At 38.5% G+C, this 6,000-nt stretch overlaps 1 protein-coding gene across 5 annotated transcripts in view; it reads right to left on the bottom strand.

Annotated features, from left to right (window-relative positions):
* The window catches only part of SLC10A7 (solute carrier family 10 member 7), a 149,219-nt gene that overhangs the window by 102,559 nt on the left and 40,660 nt on the right, over positions 1-6,000 (bottom strand). The window contains exon 4 of one of the 5 annotated variants that reach the window (XR_003571977.1): positions 3,685-3,838. The exons of the other annotated variants lie outside the window; for them this stretch is intronic. The gene's annotated coding sequence lies outside the window, so the exon portion shown is untranslated. The remainder of the gene's footprint in view (positions 1-3,684; positions 3,839-6,000) is intronic. 5 annotated transcript variants of the gene reach the window in all.

Here is a 6,000-nt window from a genome sequence, read left to right as displayed (position 1 = left end):
AGAGAGAGAAAAAGAGAGAGAGAAAAAGAGAGAGAGAAAAAGAGAGAGAGAAAAAGAGAGAGAGAAAAAGAAAAGAAAAACAAACATGAAGAAAATTATGGAAATGGTTTGACTGAACAGTACAGAAACAGAAATTTTATCTACCCAAAGAGATCAGTGTAGTTCAAGAAGCTGGAAGAAGGCAGGACATCAACAGTAGCTTGAATGAGTTGGCAGAGTCCCTTTAAACAACTCCTTCAATCACCTATTTAAAAATAAAATCTCATGTGAGTGTTACCACAGCTCATGTCTTAACTGCTGTTTCCAGTAATAAGATGTTACAGTTCTGTAGAAAGCTATTTGCCATAGCACTGTTACTGCAAACAGAATATAAATATACCTAATAAGGTTTAATCTGTGTTGCTGTTCATAACTATTCATCTGAGTTCAGACAGGAAAAAAAAAATATATATATTCAAGTTCCTGGTTTTGAGCCCTAAATTGAATCAGGTGTCCTCTTCTCTTAAGAAAATTAAGTTGCTTTTGTGCAAGAGTGTTTTAATGAGAACAGAGCCTGCCGACATTGATAAATGGGAATGACACCAGAGAGAGCATGTAAGCAGGACAATATGTGCATGTTACAGTCTTACAGGCTATTTTTCACTGACTATCCTGAATGACTTCGCTGTTTCTTAAGGGGCCTATTAATCTCAAATTTAGTTATTACACAACGTTTATTTGAACATATATTCTGTGGATGATGACAGTTAATAAAGGAAATCTTTTACAAGCTGTATTTTTACATATTGTTCCAACTGCAGCTCCCAGTCATTCCACTGTATTGATGGAATAACCTAGTTATGATGCAGCTTTAAAAAAGGCACATATATTCAAATTCCTTTCTAGGCATATGGGGACTCTTAAATAATTGTTAAAATGCATATAAAAATCCTACTACAGCATGGCAAAAATGAAAGAGGCAGTGTTAACTGCTCAACAAAATCTCTAGCTGCCCAATTGCCCCCTCAAAGGCAAAGCACATGCCTTTTCAACACTCCAACATCATCTTTGAGAAAAAAACAGGGTCTAGTTTTGACTCTTGGAGATGTATATACACTCCATACTGAATTCAGCAGAAGTTGAGGTATGCATCTTACACATGAATCTGGCCCATCTGTTGTGTATGTGATAGGCACCTCAACAGTGGTATTTCATTTAAAAGAAATCAAACCAAACAAAAAAAAAACCCCCAAAACAACATCCAATCACACATCCCCCAAACCAAAACCACAAAAAGCCAATCCCTCCAAAACCCAAAAAAAACAAGAAAAACTCTGCAAAACAAAACAACCAAAATCCCCCAGATTTTGATAACAACTGAATTTTGACTCCAAATAAATCTTATAAAAAAATGTGAGTTGATGTTCAGAAAGTTTCTCATAGAAATACTGAATTACTCTAATTATTTTAGTGGAATAAAAATGTAAACAACCTTATCCTCTTAAAATCAAAACCATGACAAAATCAACACCACACACACAAAAAACCTACATCCACTAACCAAGGAACTTCCAGAACACCAACAAAAAAAAATGACCAAAGTACAGAGGGGATTATGATTTTACCAATACCATGTCCTCATGGCCCAACACAATTTGTTGACTGGGAAAAAGATATCACCTAATCCCCAACTCACCTCTGTAGAGCTGTGCTGACAAAACGAAAACATTTCTGTATTTCAACCATGTTCAATAACCATCAGTTTTATGGAAATGGCGCAGAAAATATGTTGTTTGCATTTCAGCAGGGGAACATCGCCCAGAGAATGATGCCCTCTAAAACACTCGCCGAGCCGTCCAAAGCTGCGCACACTACAGATTTGTTCCAGGCTCGCAGATGTTGCCATGGCCTGATTTTTGCAGTTCTTCATACCCATCACTGCGTGTTGGTAATAATATTTATAAATACAAAAACATCTATCAAGGGGATGTCAGAAGGAAAGCTTTTTGGACACACTTATTTATTATATTTAGTAGTGCTTTCCATTGAAGGATTTCTCTGTTTCACTGATAGTTTCAGCAATACTGAGGCAGAGAAAGACAACTTTCCTGGTTTGCCTTCCTTTGGTCAGAAATGGCCCCTTCTCTCTATTGAGAGCAACTGGAATAATTCAAGGGAGTTCTGGAGTGTCAGCATTGTATTTCTCACTCAGAGGCTGTAGGAGATGATGACTAAAAACCAGGAGCATATATATATTAATTCTTTTTCCAGACAGTAAAACCAGAATGCAAACATTTGCTAACAATTCAAATGGAAAAGATGAGTCATTCAGATCTCAGGAACATTTACGTGTCACTGCAAATTTCCACCAATACTAATATACAGATTAGTAACAGAAAATCCATGTTGAACAAAGGTTGGAAAGCAGCACTTTGTTGCTTTGTATGGTTGGATCACTGTACTTGAAATTACTTGTATAACTGAGATTAATGAAAGCAAAAGTCTTTGTTATTGGTATCAGAAAGATCACAAGAATGAAGCCAGCAAGAATGAACCACTTTCAGGAGTTGGAATGTCCATGTTCACATTGAAAGAACCGAGATCTGGTCTCAGGTACAGAAGAGAAGAGGTGCTTCATGAGACATAATGCACTGTGCCTGACAAGCCCAGATCACCAGCTGTTCAATGCTGTTGCTTTGTTCATGATTTCTTTGCTTTATCCTAAATGGCACAGATCTACCCATACCATACGCTTATGTGGCTGTGTAGCATACAAAATTTGTGCAATGCTCAAAAGACTTAGCAGGGATAAAGGTCTATCTGGGCTGTATTTGGAAACACAAATGTAGGCAACACACACCTTTCGCAAACTCTCATTTATTCCTTCAGGATGCCGAGGGGAAAAGAGATGACTTTTTTCAATTAACCACAGTCCATTTCCTTTTGATGATGAGAAGGGCTGTAGGCAGAGACAGCCCCCCATACTCTCATCTTGCCCTTGTGTGACAGCCCTTAACCAGCCATGCCCCAAGCGCAGCTTGGGGTATGCTGATTTTCCTGCCCTCCCATCCGCTGCAGTACAAAAACACAGGATCACACTCACAAGACACAGTGCCTTCCACTGTTGGTTCCTACATCACACCCCGCAATGGGCACTGACCTGAGCATCTACAGTGCACTTTTGAATACCAGCATGAATAAACAGAGTCAGATCCTCTTTTTTCTCCTCTACTTAAAAATTGTAAATGCAAACATTAAGATTACTGCCCAGTGCCAGTGTGAACTTTCTCACAAGCAGTGATTTAAAGCTGGCAGACTTGTTACAACACACACTTTCTCATACCGGTACATGTACGCATAAAAACCACACTCCAGCATCTGACCTACTCCTCCACGAAATTCATATGGCTCTGAAATGCCAAAAATCTCTGAGTTCCTGGGTAGGCATACAGCCAAACTTCTTGCATTTTTCCCCAAATGCAAAGTCCATTTCCACCATTTACCTAAACAGGGGAAAACAAGATAACTTCCCCCTTCTACCTGCATACTCGAAAGTACAAGCCTTAGCAAGACATACATTGGCTTGTGAAATGTGATTAGAGAGCAAAAAGGAAAGAATCTAACCAGTCACTGACACTTTGGTATGAAAACTACCCACAAACCTCATGGACATTATGCATCTCTTAGAGACTCCAGGTTTATTACCTTAGCAGTGAAGACACTGGCTCTCACACCAGAACAAATGGACTGCTGAACAATGATTTAATAAAGGAGGTTCAACTGAACGGTGCTACACAAGTACTGCCAACTTGTTCCTCTCTTATGGTCAAACACTTCATAACTGTAAGTGACTTTCTCTCTCTAAAAAAAAAATTACTGTGGAAGGTATCCTCAAAAGGATACAGAGCAATAACAACCTCCCAAACATACTTTTATTTAAGTTCACATTTTCTGAGATCTTAAGCTGTGATAAAAACACTTAAAGGTCTTGTCCCCTGATTCTCCTGGAGACACATCATCCATAACATGATTAGTGGTCTAGTTAAACAATGCATCCCACAACTCCAAAGAGTATTACTTCCCTGTTGAAGTGAAATGAAAGCACAAGGCCACTTTTTAAAAGGTGCCCTTTGCATTAACTGTAAGGTTGTGCCTGCACCAGTATTTTTCTATAAATATCCCACTGTCATATTGCTTTCTGAGCAGTTAGTAGCAGAACCAGACATTTTAACTGCTGTGCCATCAAAACCAGCTCAGAATAGCATTGTTATGAAAGTCATTGTCACAACTGCCACTGGTAACAGCTTCACTATTAGTTGTGCAACGCCAGGAGTGGGAAGTATAACACTACTGCAAGGAAGGAGCATGGGAAGCCTGGCTCAAGCATTTGTAAAACAAAAATTAGTGTGGCCCTCTGTATAGATCCATGAACCCTGATCTCTGGAGCTCGTGTCAGAATCTGTCACAGGTCACAGTTAAAAGATAAGGAGATTTTCATCTCATCAGCACATCTCTTTCCATATCTCAAAGAAGAACAATTTCTTTTTCTTTTCTTTTTTTTCCTTATTTTTTTTTAACATAGTCCAAAGATTAGGCTTTACATTAAGCCAGTATTATATGGTACTGGAAATTCCCTTTCATGAGCCCAGCCAAATCTCTGCACGCTGATATATTGTGGCAGAGGTAGAAAGAGAAGGGAAAGAAAAGTTGCATACTATTGTAGGAGAATTAGAAACCTTTTGGGTTAAGGCAGGAGCAAACCAGCTGATGGGAATCTGAGGAGTCTCAAGGATTAAGGGTTTTGAGAACATGACAAGGACTGAATATCTACAGGAATGAGAAAAACAGCACCTGCAGACAGGAGTTTGAGTTGAGCCTGCCAGGAGACATGTAAAAAGAAGTGTTGTGGTTAGATTTAGAAGGAAAAGAATTTAGAAAATAAGATACCTTAGCTAGCCAATAGTAATCATGTGAACAGTGTGTGTTTTGTGTGTGTAACCAATAAGAGGTTAAGTAGTCAAATATGTAGTAATTATCGAACTGTATATAAGTAAGTGTAATTTCCAATAAGGACAGAGCTTCTGAACATCATATTGGTGTGTGTGGAGCTTCCCTTGGGTCTCGCACATGTTTACATACTATATAAAGGAGAACAGCATAACAGCCACCGCCTGAAGGTTAAAAAGGAACAATCCTGATGCATGCAACTGCATTCTTTTAAATGCTGCTCACTTACTTTCATCTTCTATATTAGCAATTCATACAACCAGAACTTACACGTACACGGAGTGAGAAAGCACCTAAATGTGCATCTTTATATATTACATATCCCCAAAATATGCCTAAGGAATTCAGCAGTGGATGAGTAATAACTGAAGGTCCAAGCTTCCTTCCTCTGAAAACAAATTAACTACAACACTGGTATTTACCACCACCCTTCTTTTGAAACATGCCCCAAACATCTGTAAATTCTAATCAGTTAGTTGTCCCCATTTTCCAAGTGTATCCCCAAAGGGGGTAGGGCAGAGGGGGCTATTCCTCCATACAGTGCAAGGTTTAATGCAAATCAAGTCTAGGGACTTGGTTTCACAGCTATTTGGCCATCAGGAGGAGTACACCATGAACTACAAAAATGCTAAAACTGTTCTTTGGAATTTTCATTCATATACGTATACATTTATTATATAAACGTATATATAAAATATATAGCAACTCATTAGCAACTAAAAATATTTTAATTACTTCCTTGAAGTAATTTACTTTATTCTAATGGAGTAGAATACCATATAACCATTACTTCTCTAAAGAAAAGGTGGAGAGAAAACATAAAAACCTATAGGTTTCATGCACAGAAAAGCTGTGCTGGCTGTGAGACCACGAAATGCACGAGCTTGTTTTACTGCCAAAAGTCACAAAGTTCTTGTCAACTGTTTACTTTGTGGCACCATTCACTGAACTTTCCATTGACACCCATAGTTGGTTGGAAACTGGAATATCCAGCATAAGGGATATTCCAGTATT

Source organism: Empidonax traillii, unplaced genomic scaffold, assembly GCF_003031625.1.
Source record: "Empidonax traillii isolate 1590-97213 ecotype Southwest subspecies unplaced genomic scaffold, ASM303162v1 scaffold293:size840699, whole genome shotgun sequence".
NCBI classification, from domain to species: Eukaryota; Metazoa; Chordata; class Aves; order Passeriformes; family Tyrannidae; genus Empidonax; species Empidonax traillii.
This window is presented reverse-complemented; position numbering and strand designations above follow the sequence as displayed.